This window comes from Dermacentor andersoni, chromosome 8, assembly GCF_023375885.2.
Source record: "Dermacentor andersoni chromosome 8, qqDerAnde1_hic_scaffold, whole genome shotgun sequence".
In the NCBI taxonomy this organism is placed as follows: Eukaryota; Metazoa; Arthropoda; class Arachnida; order Ixodida; family Ixodidae; genus Dermacentor; species Dermacentor andersoni.
In genome coordinates, this window is record NC_092821.1 from 37,811,642 (window position 1) to 37,830,480 (window position 18,839).

The window sequence follows — 18,839 nt, forward strand, 5'->3', positions numbered from 1 at the left end:
TTTCATTAGTCACACCATTTTTCTATAGCCCTAAGAGCGTTCCTTGCAGTGTTCTCAAAGAACACTGCAAGGAACGCTCTCAGGGTAATTACTAATCAACCCGACAGCATTAATTTATCTGGATCGGAGAAAAGAGAACTTCAACAATTCATCCAAACCAGGAAGTAAAAGTTACTAGACAAATACCAGCGCAAAAATATTAGAGCTGCACGTCCACTCCAAAAAACTAATGTAACCCCTAGAGCACACAGCTCCACCGGTAGTCCTACAGGTGAGCATCTAGAGCACTGCAGCAACGTAGTAGACATATCCCAGAGTCCAAGCCCCGATGAAGTTGAGCTCCTTAAACGTGGTCTAACGTTTTGTCCCAAGAACAACGCAATAAACGAATACGAACTCCACAAAGATGTAACAGAAATTTCAAGCGGCATGCGCGTCAAGGAGTTCTTTTTCGATAGGCCAGACGTAGGAAAGCAAGAAAGAGACTCTCTTAGATCACCTAGCCCGTGGTCACCGGAAACCGAATAGTGGCTAGACCTGGATTTATACATAAAGCTGATCTCAAAGGAAACGCTAGAGTCAGCGCGGCATTAACGAAAACGCAAAAATTTGCCCCCACTCAGCATCAAATCGTTAAAGAACTTGCGGAAAGGAATAATATTGTAATAGAACCAGCAGAAAAAAGCGGCAGTATCGTAATCTGGCCTATATAAAAGTACAAGAATGACGTCTCCAAGCAGCTGAGCAACCACACCCACTACAGTAACCCCACTCTAACCCAACTTCACACTACAGCGACACTGTTAAAGACAAAATAGCGGAGCTCCTGTCCAGGAAACTAATCACACGCAATCTGAACATCGCTTCATGATGCGCAAGAATAAAAAATAGGCAGCTTTTATCTTTTTCCTAAAATACATAAAGTTCTCGTCGAAGAAATATTTACAGCATAAATCCCAGGTCGGCCTACTTTGTCTAATAACAACACACCTACCGAGTCACTATCTAAATTCTTAAATCACCCCCTTTCAAAATCCCCACCACCCTCCCAACTTTTGTTCAAGACACGCCGCACTTCTTTGGAATTATCAACGGGATCAACGCCAACCACATCCTTTTCGACAGCGCTATTCTATTCACTTTAGAAGCTTCTTCCCTTTACACTAACACACCCATGAGTGAAAGAATTGAAGCCGATTTGAAACCCCTCGTAATCAATATCCAAGCGCACGCTCCTGAAGTTTACCTGTCACTAATTATGATAGTTCTCACCTTGAACTATTTCGAATTCGATTCTATTCCCCATCAGCAAACTTTCGGCACTAGCATGGGAATACCATTCGATCCGACGTACTCGAACATCCTCATGGGACAGCTTGAAGCAGACATGTTGAAATGCTACCCTTTAAAACCCCACATCTATTTTCGTTACGTTGACGACATATCTATAATATGGGAACTCGCCACAAGCCCGTTAACCTACTTAATAGGCCATTTCAATCGCTTTCACCCGAGTATTAAATTTACTGCTCACCACTCTCCTAGTAAGATCAACTTCCTCGACACGACGGTCTACATAGAAAACGGAAAACTGAGCACGACACTTCACAAGACACCTACGGGTAGCCTGCAATATTTTCGCTACAACAGTCATCATCCGGGGCACTGCAAGCAAGAAATTTTGTCGGACAAGCGAAACGAATAAAAGAAATCTGTAGCGAAGACCACAATTATATCCACCACCTAAATGACCTTAAAACAACGCTAGCAGAAATGGTGCCTGATGATAATGATAGAGGAAAGAGGGCTACCAAGCAACGATAGATACTAAAAGAAATATTTTTAAGTATTTTGTTGTGGAAGCCGTTATGATCAGATGCAGATGAAGTTTTCAATTTTCCAAGTAAAAATAAAACACCGGCTTCGTCAATTATTATTTCAATCATATTAATATCGGAAACAACATGAATGTTAGGGCATGTAGTAATATCCTGAACAGTAAAAACTGATGAGAATGAATAATTTAATACCTTGGCACATTCGGATTCAGGAACAGGAGAACTATTGGTATTAGCAAGAGTGACATCGGGGTGGTTGCTGAGATTTATAGTGTGCCAAAAGCGGTGAGGGTTAAATATTAGCTAAGAAGTAAAATCACGACTGAAGAAGCAACAACGAGTAGTGTTTAAAAGTTGTTGATATTCCTAACTTGCGATATTCCTAACTTCCTTGTTGATATTCCTAACTTGACTCACCAGAGCAGGATAGGCCACCCTGGTGCAGTACTTGGCCACAACCTCCTATATGAACACAACAATCAAACCACAACAATCAAACCCCGGCCCTCAGTCTCCAGCAGCTGCGAAGCAACTGACCACGGCGGCGGTCAGACCTGCGACACAGCAGAGGGTGCTAAGAATCCCTGGCACCGGACAGGCCACCATTGGAGTATGAACCTGGCAACGTTTAACGCTAGAACGTTATCTAGTGAGGCGAGTCTAGCAGTGCTATTGAAAGAATTAGAGGGCAGTAAATGGGACATAATAGGGCTCAGTGAAGTTAGGAGGCCAAAAGAAGCATATACAGTGCTAAGAAGCGGGCACGTCCTGTGCTACCGGGGCTTAGCGGAGAGACGAGAACTAGGAGTCAGATTCCTGATTAATAAGAATATAGCTGGTAACATACAGGAATTCTATAGCATTAACGAGAGGGTGGCATGCCTTGTTGTGAAACTTATTAAGAAGTACAAAATGAAGGTTGTGCAGGTCTACGCCCCTACATCCAGTCATGATGACCAGGAAGTCGAAAGCTTCTATGAAGACGTGGAATCAGCGATGGGTAGAGTGAAAACAATATACGCTATACTGATGGGCGACTTTAATGCCAAGGTAGGCAAGAAGCAGGCTGGAGACAAGGCAGTGGGGGAATATGGTATAGGCACTAGGAATAGCAGGGGAGAGTTATTAGTAGAGTTTGCGGAACAGAATAATATGCGGATAATGAATACCTTCTTCCGCAAGCGGGATAGCCGAAAGTGGACGTGGAGGAGCCCGAACGGCGAGACTAGAAATGAAATGACTTCATACTCTGCGCTAACTCTGGCATCATACAAGATGTGGACGTGCTCGGTAAGGTGCGCTGCAGTGACCATAGGATGGTAAGAACTCAAATTAGCCTAGACCTGAGGAGGGAACGGAAGAAACTGGCACATAAGAAGCCGATCAATGAGTTAGCGGTAAGAGGAAAAATAGAGGAATTCCAGATCAAGCTACATAACAGGTATTCGGCTTTAACTCAGGAAGAGGACCTTAGTGTTGAAGCAATGAACGACAATCTTGTGGGCATCATTAAGGAGTGTGCCATAGAAGTCAGCGGTAACTCCGTTAGACAGGATACCAGTAAGCTATTGCAGGAGACGAAAGATCTGATCAAGAAACGCCAATGTATGAAAGCCTCTAACCCTACAGCTAGAATAGAACTGGCAGAACTTTCGAAGTTAATCAACCAGCGTAAGACAGCTGACATAAGCAAGTATAATATGGATAGAATTGAACAAGCTCTCAGGAACGGAGGAAGCCTAAAAACAGTGAAGAAGAAACTAGGAATTGGCAAGAATCAGATGTATGCGTTAAGAGACAAAGCCAGCAATTTCATTACTAATATAGATGAGATAGTTCAAGTGACTGAGGAGTTCTATAGAGATTTATACAGTACGAGTGGCACCCACGATGATAATGGAAGAGAGAATAGCCTAGAGGAATTCGAAATCCCAAAAGTAACGCCGGAAGAAGTAAGGAAAGCCTTGGGAGCTATGCAAAGGGGGAAGGCAGCTGGGGAGGATCAGGTAACAGCAGATTTGTTGAACGATGGTGGGCAGATCGTTCTAGAAAAACTGGCCACCCTGTATACACAATGCCTCATGACCTCGAGCGTTCCGGAATCTTGGAAGAACGCTAACATAATCCTAATCCATAAGAAAGGGGACGCCAAAGACTTGAAGAATTATAGAGCGAGCAGCTTACTGTCCGTTGCCTACAAAGTATTTACTAAGGTAATTGCAAATAGAATCAGGAACACCTTAGACTTCCGTCAACATAAGGAGCAGGCAGGATTCCGTAAAGGCTACTCAACAATAGATCATATTCACACTATCAGTTAGGGGATAGAGAACTGTGCGGAATATTACCAACCCTTATATGTAGCTTTCATTGATTATGAGAAAGCGTTGGATTCAGTCGAAACCTCAGCAGTCATGGAGGCATTGCGGAATCAGGGTGTAGACGAGCCGTATGTAAAAATACTGAAAGATATCTATAGCGGCTCCACAGCCACTGTAGTCCTCCATAAAGAATGCAACAAAATCCCAATAAAGAAAGGCGTCAGGCAGGGAGATACGATCTCTTCAATGCTATTCGCCGCGTGTTTACAGGAGCTATTCAGACACCTGGATTGGGAAGAACTGGGGATAAAGGTTAATGGAGAATACCTTAGTAACTTGCGCTTCGCTGTTGATATTGCCTTGCTTAGTAACTCAGGGGACCAACTGAAATGCATGCGCACTGACCTGGAGAGACAGTGCAGTAGGGTGGGACTAAAGATTAATCTGCAGAAAACTAAAGTAATGTTTAACAGTCTCGGAAGGGAACAGCAGTTTACGATAGGTAAGGAGGCACTGGAAGTGGTAAGGCAATACATCTACTTAGGATAGGTAGTGACTGCTGATCCGGATCATGAGAGTGAAATAATCAGAAGAATAAGAATGGGCCGGGGTGCGTTTGGCCGGCATTCGCAGATCATGAACAGCAGGTTGCCATTATCCCTCAAGAGAAAAGTGTACAACAGCTGTGTCTTACCAGTACTCACGTACGGGGCAGAAACCTGGAGGCTTACGAAAAGTGTTCTACTTAAATTGAGGACGACGCAACGAGCTATGGAAAGAAGAATGATAGGTGTAACGTTAAGGGATAAGAAAAGAGCAGATTGGGTGAGGGAACAAACGCGCGTTAATGACATCTTAGTTGAAATCAAGAAAAAGAAATGGGCATGGGCAGGACATGTAATGAGGAGGGAAGATAGCCGATGGTCATTAAGGGTTACGGACTGGATTCCGTGGGAAGGGAATCGTAGCAGGGGGCGACAGAAAGTTAGGTGGGCAGATGAGATTAGGAAGTTTGGAGGGTCAACATGGCCACAATTAGTACATGACCGGGGTAGTTGGAGAAGTATGGGAGAGGCCTTTGCCCTGCAGTGGGCGTAACCAGGCTGATGGTGATGGTGGTGGTGAGGATATTCCTAGTCACATTCTTTATAGCGACACCACGAAGCCGGTAATCTGTTTTTGTCTGCATTCTGAGCAGTCGTTGTTTTTCATTATTAAGTCGACGTAATTGCTGATTGAACCATGGAGCAATGGTGCTTGTTTTAGTGGTCATAACTGGAATATATTGGTCAATAAAGTTTGAAAGAGTATGTTTAAAAAGCTTCCAGTTATCTTTTATGGAACATGACAAGTGGGCATCTAATAAATGTTCCCTAAAGGGGATATTTCAATACTCGCATCAAACATGGCTCGCTTATAACATGTTATACACTTTTCAGTAACGCTCTTTTTGTTAAGTGAAGAAGTTAAGCTTCCACTAGTTATGTCATGATCAGAAAGACCGTTGAGATGGGCTATGTCAGTAAACAGGTCAGGATCAGAAGTTAATATTAGTTCCCGAATGTTTGCGCATGTGGTCGAGCAACGTGTTGGTTTTTCGATAAGCTGGCACACCAAGAAATCAAGGCAAGAATCAAGACGTTCCTGTGCCTGGGTATTCTTGGCTGAAACAGAAAGTGTAGACCATTGAATATTGGGTAGTTGAAATCTCCAAAGATTATAAGAACCAAATCGGACAACCACCCGCATATTTCAACAACATGATGAAATTCGCTTTCGAACGACGCATTCATATCCTGGGGGCGATAAAAAGAACATCAGCAATTAGATGAGTGGAACCAAGCCTCAGGGACAGAAACACGCTTTCAAAAATGAGTTAAAAAGAATAGGTAAAGAAATGAAATCTTTACAAGTTGCAATAAGCACGCCACCGCCTTTTCAATCCCTTCTATCGCAGCGAAAAAAGTTAAAATCTATGTGACTGAGCAGAATATTACTATTACACCATGTGGCTATGGACGTGAGACGTCATGCATCTATTGGGACTTTGTAGTGACCGTGCTTTTCTGTGGACAGTAGCAGATCTTGCCTTTCTTCTTTCTTTTTCAAGGTATTTTTGTTATTGTTCTTTTAAGTCCAGCTTCTGCGAGGTTTTATCTATGCGTATGTATGTATTATGCCATGACTCCATAGAGGCTCTGCCTAAGTGCATCTGTATGTGTATGTGCATATATTGCACCACCTAGGACGCTGTAGAGCCGGCCACTCATATCGAATCGTGGAGTCACACATCGATAACTTACCTACGATATTTTACTAACGACATACTGCTAATGCCGGTTGTGGTTTCGATACTGACTGCTTTTTTCCTGAACTGCTCTGAAGCGTTTCACACTTTTCCCCACAGTTTGCTTGCTCTAAAGCCTAATGAGCAGCAGCTTCACCAAACGCTATTTATTTTATTCACATTTTTCTACAAGGTCATCCAGAGTACGTGATCCCGTAGAATTATTTATCCTGCTGTTTTCCTGTAACATTTGGGACTCCACATGGATTTGTTCTTCTTGAGAAACAACAAGGAAAACAAATCCATGTGGAGCCCTTTCTCTCAAGAGAAAAGATTATAACAGCTGTGTCTGCCCTGTACTCACGTACGGGGCAGAAACCTGGAGGCTTACGAAAAGGGTTATACTTAAATTGAGGAGGACGCAACCAGGTATGGAAAGAAGAATGATAGGTGTAAATTTAAGGGACAAGAAAAGAGCAGATTGGGTGAGGCAACAAACGCGAGTTAATGATATCTTAGTTGAAATCAAGAAAACGAAATGGGCATGGGCAGGGCCCGTAATGAGGAGGGAAGATAACCGATGGTCATTAAGAGTTACGGAATGGATTCCAAGCGAAGGAAAGCGTAGCAGAGGGCGGCAGAAAGTTTGGTGGGCGGATGAGATTAAGGAGTTTGCAGGGACAACATGGCCACATTTAGTACATGACCGGGGTAGTTGGAGAAGTATGGGAGAGGCTTTTGCCCTGCAGTGGGCATAACCAGGCTGATGATGATGTTGACGATAATGGATTTGTTCTTGGGCCACTGCTATTTCTTTTTCTTTTATTGACGACTTCCCTGAGAGTGTTCAATTTTCTTCTCTTCAAAAGTTGTAAGGAGATTGTGTGATGCACCACAAAATGTTTAACTGCGATGGCTCTTGTAAACTACAAAGTAATCTTCACAATTTTTAGTGCTGTATACCCGGCGCATGAATATAAATATTACCGATGTAAATCTACGCATGCATCTCGTCGTGTAAACAATTATAAGAACGCGTTTCTTTATGACATAAATGGTACCAGGTTAGAGTTTGTTGACTCATAGAAGTAACTTGAGTTACAATAAGCTTACATGAAGCGCACATTTTCACTACGTGGTTAACAATGCCGATCGTGCATTAGAGTACTACGCCATACGTTTAAAACTCTACCGAAAGAAATTAAACTAACCTTCTGCAAGACACTTGTTGCCTCTAAACTAGAGTATGCTTCTGTAATTTCGGATCTTTCACAAACTAGTGTAATACATACAATTCAATGTGTTGAAAATCGCGCTGCTCGTTTCATCTTGCCCGAGTATCGTCTTTACCCGAGTGCAACCATCCATAAACCTTACGCTTAATCTGCCTGAACACTCTTCCCACGCAAATGCGTACGATTGCGCCATTTTTGCCAAACTTCTACGTGTTACAGGAGAAAGCAACTGCTTGAAAATGGAAGTACTTCATTCAACATGTAATTGATTTCCGTTACGAATTACTGCCCTAGGAAAGTACTTGACGAGTTACTAAAAAGTAATTGATTTAAAACACTTTACTTTCCTCCTAGTTCTTAACCATCTTGCGCAGATTCAGTAAGCAGGAGGAACTGGCTTGACACTTTCACTGCGTCCCCTGCAGCCATTCACACAAGTCTTACTTTTACAAAGCATTGTATTGAAAAATTGTGTCAGTCACCTCGTTTTTGTAATGAAGAAATCAGCAGTGACACAACTTTCTGGAACTGCGTGCTCGGGAGTAGAACGGCGTTCTAACGTACGGACAACATGCCCAGAATATTGTTGTTACAAAACATCTTGCTCCGCTATGTAACGCTCCGCCTTCTCAATTATGGGAGTATGTAATTTATTGCCAATAACCTCTTCAGTGTTCATCGCCATAGAAACAGTTTGGTCGACAAACTGAACCAGTTTGTCGACCAGTATCTGGTGCGGCCATCAGCAAGAGGAAGCAAAGAGTAAGCTCCCGGGGTTGCATGTCTGAACATGTGCATCGTGGCACTATTACGAAACTCCGGTTCTCGAAGCTGTTTCAGTCTGTCTCTTCAGTAGCCTAACTGCTTAAACGACATTGTAAGCAGTTAAAATACAGTGAGCATTACCGGGGTAAACAATGAAATTTGTATAGTGCAAGATTAGAAAATTACCCAAAAATTTAATTACCTAAAAGTAATCCACAACATGCAATTCGTAAGGTGTGAGATGTGTCATTTCAACTCCATTGTAACGCGTACGTCGATGCATTTAATCCTGTTTTGATCCGAACCTTAAAGCTGGTGTACCATCGTGTCGAACCAAAGCTGTTCCAGTATTCCTTTATTCCAAGCACAAGCCAAAATTGGCACCGCCTGCCTGCTTCCATCGTCACTATTCCGGACAACAGAAGCTTCAAAACAGCCGTAAGAAACACGTTGTTTTAAAACTTTATTGCTGCGCATGTGTCGGATCAGTGGGTATACCACTACTTTCTATCGTGACCTTAGGCCGGGAAAGTAATTTGAGAAATGGCTAAATAAATAAATAAGTAAACAAATAAATAAAGAAACTTGTATAAAAGAAATAAATCGTCTAACGCTAGTACCGCGGTGGAAGAACTTTGCACCTCTGATTGTCTGCGGCCTGGCCCCCAGATATCACTCCCTTTAGTTTTCAGGCTTTTGGCTACGCAAACAACGCCTAGGCGAGCTTGTAGAGACGCATGGGCTAGGCGATCGGCAACTCCGAGGCTTTGGTGACCGCTAATGGGAATGACAAAGTATGCTGAAGCTCCGACTCCTACGTAAGTACTCTTCGATCTCGGATGGCCCTTCGTCCATCGGAGCATTTATGGGAAATATTTTGAGATTAGTTTGGGGGTTATGGACGAAACCAGTAGAGATTATTAGCCTCTCCGCGGTAAGAACGCAAAGGAATACGATTGGCATCACGCCACATGGGACTAATTCTCTCATGGCATTGCGCGACTTCTTGGCATCGCGATGGGCGCACTGAGAACGATGGACGTACGGTGTATAATGGGAGCACTGTGTTTAATGGGCGCACTGTGAACGCGGATTACCTGAACACCTCACGGCTTGTTGGTGTCATTCGCGCCAATGGTGCCTAGCACTGTGGTTTTTGCATGGCCTGCCTCACTTCGTTTCTGAGCTGATCCACGAGAGCCAGTTTGGTTCGAGTGCTCGGAGACTGCAGTTTGCATAGTTATTTCGTGACTACAGACCTGCGGAGTTCCTTCAGTGAGTCCAGGTTATTCCCAATGCACACTGAAAAGACATGTGCTGTTGCGGCGATTACGTCGCGGCGATATTGCCAGGCCCATCGCTGGAGCGTCATTTTCATCGTTACTGGGAAGAAGACGAAGTGTCATTCAGGCAAAACGCCGGGTCTTCCAGCTCTACTCATTTTGTGAATTCTTAGACTTTGCCAGTGAACTGCTATTTCCTCCTTAACTGCGATGGAGATGGAGTCTCACGCGCGTCCGCCGGACTCGGCAGTGCCCGCGATGGCTGCCTCCAGGAAGCGCAACGGCACCGAGAGCGACACTGACAGCGACGACACCGTGCAGTACTATGTCAGCAGTGAATATTCTTGTGACAACACCTTCGAGCTGGTGCGGAGTCGTAAAGCAAAGCGAAGATTTCTCAGCGCATCATCGAATTCGAGTGAGTCCACCGTGAGATCTTCGCGGGATACCGTGGAGCTCACCATCCTGTTCTCGCCACAGTTATCGCCACTGGCAACCTGAGACGCCTCAGCAGGCAAGCCGTGTCTTCACATCTAGAGGCGCTGGTTCCAAATGAAATCAAGGACATCAGAGTGAACACCCGTAAGAACGTGCTAGCGATTGACGTAGAACACGCGGCTGCGTTGGATTCTTTGCGCAAGGTCACGGAACTTGGCGGGATGAATGTCCGCCCTCATATTCCGCTGGGCAAATAAGTCCGTACTGGCGTAATTTACGATGTTCGTGAGACCATTGTCGACTCCGATCTGTCAATCTTAATCCAGCCAGCTACAGAAAGCATCATCATCACAAACCGGTTTCGCCTCGGCACGTCACGGTGTGTGAAGATCACACTTAAGGGCGAATCCCTCCCATCGCATGTAAAAGTGGGCTACTTCCGACACGCAGTTCACCCCTTTATACCAAAACCACTGCAGTGCTGGAAGTGCATGAAGCTTGGCCATGTGAGTAGTGTGTGCACTAAGACTACCGTCTGTTCTCGCTGCACTGGGCCCCACACCACAAACACGTGCGAGGCCAGTGTGCTGAAGTGCACAAACTGCAGCGGCCCTCACGATGCATCTTCGAAGGAATGCCCTTTGATTCGAAAGGAAATGCAAATATTGAAGAAAATGGTTAGAGACCACCCGTCTTACCGAGAAGCAGCAGCATCTATTAAGGGACGACGATCACGTAGCCGACGTCGATCAAGAGCCTCCAAAACCTCTGCAGAACACCACACAAGTACATTACCACCCACTCTTCTGCCCAGGCCAAACGCAGGCAGCTCAAATGACAAAGGTGCATCGAACCGCACGGCTGCTGACGCATGGCCTGCACTTCCGAGGCTACATGCCCCTACTGAGCGAAATGATACTTCTACAGCAGGGGACACTTCGTCTGTTCCTGATAAATTGGCGGACCCAGATCAACAAATTGTTGTTATGATCAGCTCTCTGGTGAGTGCTATTCGTGTTCTCCTGGACAAGCTACAGACACAAACAGCTCGAAGTGCATCGCAAGTGCTGGATGCCATCAGTCCGGTTCTGGCGATCCTTCAGAAGTCCAGTGCTTTAGAACTTCTACAGCAGAACCATGGCTCATCGACAACAACGATCGTTCCGGGATGATGTCAGAAGTGCCTCCATATTCCAATGGAATGCGGGAGGCCTGAGGTCACGTATTTCGGATTTTCGACAGTTCGTATTTCAAAACCATTTTCCTATACTGGCCATCTGTGAACCGAACTTGTCAGCCTCCGTAAGACTATTAGGATATGTATCTTTTATTTCAAACACATCTGTCCGTACTAGTAACGTTCTTGTTTACATTCGCAAGGACCTTACGTATTTTTCCCAACATGTAGCACCACACGACGGTAACCAATACGTCTGTGTTACTGTGAATACGTCTGTGTTACTGTTACTTTTACTCTTATAGGCGTCTACCTTCCCCCAACAAGTCAGTTTGATAGAAAAAGACTGGAAGATATTATGGCTGCTACTCCCGGTCCTTGGATAGTAACAGGGGACTTCAACGCTCACCACCATATATGGGGAAGCTCCAGGATTAATTCGAGGGGAAGGTCACTAATATCCTTCGCATCAGGCCACAACCTGTGTCTGCAGGGAAGCCCGACATTTCTGCGAGGAACTACGTACAGCAGCTGCCTTGACTTGACTTTGGTGTCACGTTGCCAATATCAGTGGTTCACTGATATTGAAATCCATGGAAGTCATCATATTCCGACGTATGTGAGAATTGATGGACAAGACGCCGCATAACCGGTTGTCTCTCGCCAAATGGACTGGTCAGTCTTTCAAGATCGCGTGGAAGATACATGCAAGACACATATCGCACGCAGATTAGAAGACATAATTGCAGACGCTATGCAAGATTGTAAACGCTGCTTCACACGTTCATCAAAGCGTACAGAGAATGACATTGAATTGGAAAGGCTTCGTGCACTACATCGCCGAGCTGAAAGGAGGTACAGGCGCATGAAGTCAATTCTTGACCTCAAAGAAGCTCGGCGCATGCAAAAGAAGATCAAACGCCGAATGGATAAGCTAGCGGATCAAAGATGGAAATGCTTTTGCTACTCACTGGACTACCGCAAGCTATTGTCCCGTGTGTGACGTACCCTACCGGGTCTTTGCTCAAGTCCCCAGCAACGACACCTTTTTAACGCCCTTGCTCTCTATCAAAACCGCCGTGAGATAGACGTCGGAGAGGAATTTTGTGCGAAAGTCGCGGGCGGCACAGTTTTAGTCCCTGACATGGTTTTAGGCAACATCCGCGGCCCCCGAGATACAAGTATGGACGCTCCATTCTCTATGGAAGAGTTAGAAGCTGCTATGGCGCTCTGCAGGCGTTCGTTTTCGCCAGGGCCCGATGGCATAACATATACTGCTTTGTGCCACCTAGGTCGAGAAGCACGAAGAGAACTCCTCCGCCTTTTTAATAGTTCATGGCAAGATGGTGCCGTCCCACAGGAATGGAAACGCAGCCGCCTGGTACCGCTTGTAAAAGTAGGAATGTCACCGCTCGAACTGACATCGAATCGGCCTATAGCTCTTGCCAGCTGCGTCGGGAAGGTCATGGAACGTATGATCCTCATGCGTCTCGAATGGTACCTTGAACACCACAATATTTACCCTGACTTTTTGGCGGGATTTCGACGCGGTCGTTCATCGATTGACAGTGTCATCGATCTAGTATCATCTGTAGAACAACAAAAATCTCGGAAGCGATTATCAGTAGCACTCTTTCTTGACGTGAAAGGCACTTACGACAACGTTTCCCATCAAACCATTCTAGACGCACTTTTGAAAATTGAACTAGGAGGGCGAGTATATCAATGGATCAGAAACTACTTGACACAAAGGTCCTTGTTCAAAAGTACGGAACATGGTCCGACTACCGACCACTACAGATCCCGAGGCGTTCCCCAAGGCAGTGTTCTGAACCCTATTCTTTTCAACCTCCCGCTTCTTCGGCTGGCCGAATCCCTACCAGAAACAGTGAGTGTCTTAATCTAGGCCGACGGCATCTGCATCTGGACATCAGGGGCCACTCGTCTGCAGGTTCGCGCATGGCTACAGAAAGCAGCAACACAGGCATCTGACCACCTTCACAAACTCAACAGAAAAATGTGCGTTAGTCGCTTTTACGTGAAAAGCGATGACTCGCTATCCAATATGCATCAATGGTGAGCCTATCTCCTACAAGAGAAATCATCGCTTTTGGGCGTCATTGTAGACCGGGACGTCACTTGGAGCCCTCAGGTTGTCCACTTAAAGAAGAAGCTCACATCTATTGTTCACGTCTTCAAGTTCATCGCCAGCAAAACATGGGGATCGTCAGTGGGTTCCATGCTACAGTTATATCGAGCACTTTTCATCGGATTCCTACGCTATAGTTCTCCCGTGTTTGCTAAAACATGTAAGTCAAATCTTCCAGAACTTCAGAGCGTGCAGGCGCAGGCACTACGTGTTTGCCTAGGCTTTCCGCGGAGTGCCTAAACAGCAGGGACCATTATAATGGCTCAAGACCATCCGATCACGACTTACATTAGCACCGAAACGCTTAGAGCCCATGTTCATCATGTTTCACGGATGCGGTCAAGCTCTCTTGCCTACCTGCCAGAACGACGACCACAGGCGTCCTTCTCCAACAAGGTCAGCATCCATCGTGCCTCCTTACCATAGGGCTTCACACCCTCAGCATGTTCAACCTCAGCTTTGTGGTGTTTAAAAGAACCTCAAGTGCGTCTTGCGGTTCCAGGGATAAGAAAGAAGACCGACCTGCCTACCTTGGCCTTGAAGCAAGCAGCTCTGGATTGTTTGCACACTTTCTACTTTGATCGAGTTCACATATATACGGGTGATTATTCCACTCAAACCAGCTCCACCAGTGCAGTGGCTATACCATCACGATCACTAACCCTCCAATACTCTCACATTATTTCTCATTTGACAACATCGACCGGTTTGGCGCTTGTTGCCCTCCGAGGTGCCGTTGATTGTATTAATAACCAACCGGCTAATCGGTTGGCAATATTCCGCGATTCGAAGGCGGCCTTACAATGTCTTCTGTCGTCTCTTCGTCGCGGTTCATGCGAACAACTCCTGTCGGAGATACGAGAAATGCACCATCACATGATCGCTAAAGGACATGACGTCGTGTTTCAGTGGCTGCCTGGTCATTGCGGTATCTCCGGCAACGACCTCGCTGACGAAGCTGGTAGAAAAGCACACGAAGGAGCAACCCTTGTTTCTATACCGTTATCGCGGACCGACGCAGGCCAACACTTAGGCAAGCTAGCGTACTCTTTGACATTGGAGAAGTGGCACACACCTGAATTCACTCAACATAGATTGCATTCCCTCGATCCCTCTATGCAACTGCGCTGTTACCAGATCTTCTGCGAAATGAGGAAACAGTGCTGTGCGGCTTACGTTTGGGCGTCGCATTCACGAATGCATATGCATATTTGATTGGAATGGCTGATAGCACCGAGTGCAATGCCTGCGGTGTCGAGAAAACCATAGAACTCCTACTGTGCTACTGCACATCTTTTGAAAATGAAAGGCAGGACCTGTGCATAGCTTTCAATCAGCTAGATGGAAAGCCGTTCACCTTGAACAAGATCTTAGGACCATGGCCTCGCGTATCGCCGCTACAAAAGGCCACACAAGCGCTGCTGGGATATTTGAAAGCTACCGGATTGAGTCAGCATCTGTGATCCGGACTGAGTGACCGACTGATATCCCCAGTGGACTTTCTCCCAAATCTCTCCGTCCCGCTTTCCCTTTCCCGACTGTAGGGTAGCCAACCAGGCTCAGTCCTGGTTAATCTCCCTACCTTTCATTTATCATTCTCTCTCTCTTCATCGTTACTGCTTCCGATCAAAACTTGAGAAGGGTATTTGGCGCGGATTATGAACGACTGTTGCGAAAAGTTCTTGCTTTAGCCATTGCATGAAATAGCGTACCTTTCTATCTCCGCTCACGTTGGAGTTGGCGCTGGCTTGCAATACAGGACATGTCCTTTATGTACATGGCCATGCTCTCATTCGTGCAGTGATGCCTTGACAAAAGGGTAGTTTCTGGGTACTCCCTGAGTTCGTTACTACCATATGTGAACTACAGCTGCCGCAGAAATTCTTCTCAATAGGACAAAGAGGGCTCCTGGTTGTCATGCCACGTTCGCGCAATGACCTTTAAAGCAAAGTTCTCATTGCGCAGCTTGCGTTCTTCCCTCAGTTTGCTCTTCCTTGCCATTTTCTTGAAAGGGCCCAATCAGACTTCGGTGTATTCGAACAAGCCCCCGTGGAAGGCCCCGTGTTGCGATAGATTGGCTTTAAGGAGTTCCTACGGCGTAACGTGACTGGTCACGGTGGCAGTGTCAGCAGCCTCTGCTGTTCCGAAGAGTATAGGTTTGAATTCTGCCCACCAATTTGCCCACCAACACAGTTCATAGAAATAATCTATTTATATAGGACGAACTAGTGGCTAGAACTAAAGAGCACTCCCTCCCCTGTGCAGCAAAGACAGTCGAAGATCTCATCTGCGGCATGCCACTGTCTTTCAACGCCGGCTTCGACCTGCCTTGATCAAGCTACACGCGGTGGTTTCCCATCGGTAAGGCAGCTCCTCCATAGGAGTTAGTGCGCAAACAGGTCTGTCAAGCGCCTTCGGGCTTCACGTGTAGCGATAGATGCTGTTGGTGTTTCTCTTTCTTGCTACGCTTGGTATATTAATATTGATCAGTGTGGTGCTTTAATGCGGGATACCTGGCAATATGCCCAATGTTATAGATAAAAGAGAAAATAATCGATATAACTCGGCGATACCACTTTCTAATATAATATTTAAAACTATTTTCAGGCGGCGGAATGTTTACTTCAATAATATCCTAAATTAATGAACGGATTATTTATAGAAAGAAATGCACTATGACAATGGCGATTCGATCTTTCGTGGAAACCACAAGAAAATGAATATACTCTGATCTTATTTCTAATGTGCGCGTTTTGCTGCCTAAATTCCTATATTTCTTAATCCAAATTCCTTTGTTTTATAATATGGGTCTACGCTGAAGTCCCCACATTTACGCTACATCAAAAAATAGTTGCAGTTTCAGTGAAAATGCGAAGCATCGATGGCTAGAGAAAATTATTAGACAGCTGTCCGAAGTAAGGTGATTCCATTTTTCGGATGTATAAAGGTATCATTCGCTTACTAACTAAAATAACACGTGTGGAGTCACGTGTGTACAGGCTAAACTACATACATACATACATACATACATACATACATACATACATACATACATACATACATACATACATACATACATACATACATACATACATACATACATACATACATACATACCCTTATTTCTCGCGAAAATAAAATAAGCCACACTTATGTGGAACATGTCGGCTAAATTGAATTTACAAAATTCATGGAATTGAAAATAAGGTCGCTCGTTTTATCAGGGCACGATATTAACATTTCTATAGTACAACTGACATCACACTTTCATTTAAACTGCCTACAATCGAGAAGCGAAGGATAGCAGCTTAGACTTAGTGTACCATGTCTTTACGGAAAAATAGACGCGAAAACTGCAACCAAGAAGGTGCGAAGCAAGAATACTCGAACTCTGCTGCAATAGCAAACCTTTACGCGTAGCTCGTACGTATGGACAATGTGTGAAGCTCGTTATGTATATTTTTCCGGAAGATCCAATTGCTTTTTTCAAATTTCGATGTAAAATATGCTGTGCGTTGAATGGTGCCTATGTAGACAATTGAACGAGATTTCGTTGCCAAAATGTGGGAGGCTTTAGATCTGTGATTGCGCATGTCGTCTCAATGGCATCTCTTCATTGGTGCCGGTGCGTTTACACAGGGCAGCAACACTGAGGCGCCAAGGCCAACTGAGGCGTCAAGGCACGGTTGCTAAGGGGGAGGTTTTCCTCTAGAGTTAGTGGTATTAACTCCATGGCTGGTAGCGCTACTCTCCTACTGTCACTGGATTTAACAAAGTAATTCGCCGTTTTCATAATATCATACGAAACCAGTTCATCTCGTTATCCAACGATTGAACCATGGAATTATACTGCTGGCCATGTTAACTCACGCTCACTTCAGAGTTTCTCTCTTACCATTTTAACAAAACGGCGAGCGACCTCTTAGCCGCGCGATAGCCATTTATTTGTTAAAAAATGGAAGCACCTGCCCAACGTAGAGTTGTCGATATATCTTGTTCAACACTTTGTGCTGACTATTCTGATTTATGTTGTCTTGTAATATATTAATTGCATTGCATCCTTCAAGCTGATGCTGCACGTGAATATTTAGTGTTTGTCTAATTACTGTCGATTACCCAGTGAACGTAACCTCTTCACACTGTCGTTCGCCCCTGTGTAATGCCTGTTAGGGCCTTTAGGGTACATGAATGAATAAGTATTTGGCATACTTATCTGCGCGGAAGTAACCGTCATCGCTACCTCAAGCATATAGAGGAAAGTTCTCCATGAATGCAGTGGAAGAAGCTGGCGGACTTAACTGAGGAAAAACTGTGGATCAACAAGCACGTGATATTGCACGTGCGCTAGTGTTCTGTTTGCGGTTAATCGGCTGTCAAATAATCAAAAGTCAATTTTCTGCTGTCAAATATTCAATAATAATGCTGTCAAATAATCAATAATCAAGTCAAAATTTCATCTGACGGTCAAGCGCGTCGGGTTTTATACACAAGCCATCGAACGTTCCAGAGTAATCGCTGGTGCCCACCTGTCTTCCAGAAAGCTCTACACCATTCCCGTCACGCATACTTGCAATCAGATTTCAAGTTGCAGTTAAATTTATTTTCATTAGTAGTAAAAACAGTAGCACAAACAGGTGATGTATAATTGCACAATCAGAGGTCCTGAAGTAAAAACTGTTGGGGGGACCTCCTAAACAAGAAACAAATGGCAGTTAGTACAATTGTGGCAACAGTAGTAGGCTACATTATACAAAGGTTGTGTTTGTCAGCGAAAACAAAAGAAAACTGGATAGAAAGAAGAAGAAAAGAAAAAACAGAGCTTTGAATAACAAAGTGTGGTAGTAGTGTGTGGAACATGGAACGCGGAAAAGTCATCATCGGAAAGAAAAAGAAAAGTGTTTCAATACAGATTGATGCACAAAATGGCAGGATCAGTGCGAAAGCTTTACATTCTACATTCTTCTACATTGGGCCATTTCTTTCAACAAAGGTTTCAATACAGATTTAGGTGGTGGTAGCATGGGGAACCAGCAATGCTGTAATGTATTGACGGGGACAGAAATAAACAAAACATATATAAAAAGATGAGGAACAGTACAATACAGATATATTTAATAATGTTCACATCGCGCAAAAATACTAGGAGTTCAGTAAAGATTTATTATAATGCGCGTTAGCTTTGCGCTTGAAGGCTTCAAATGCGTATGATCTCATATCGGACGGAATCAAATTTCACAATGATATCCCTGACAACATGACAGTAAATTTTCAATAGTTAATTCAAATTTTAGGAAGGAGCAAATTGTGACGTGCGGAAAACCTCGTGTATTAGTGAGGTCAGTACGG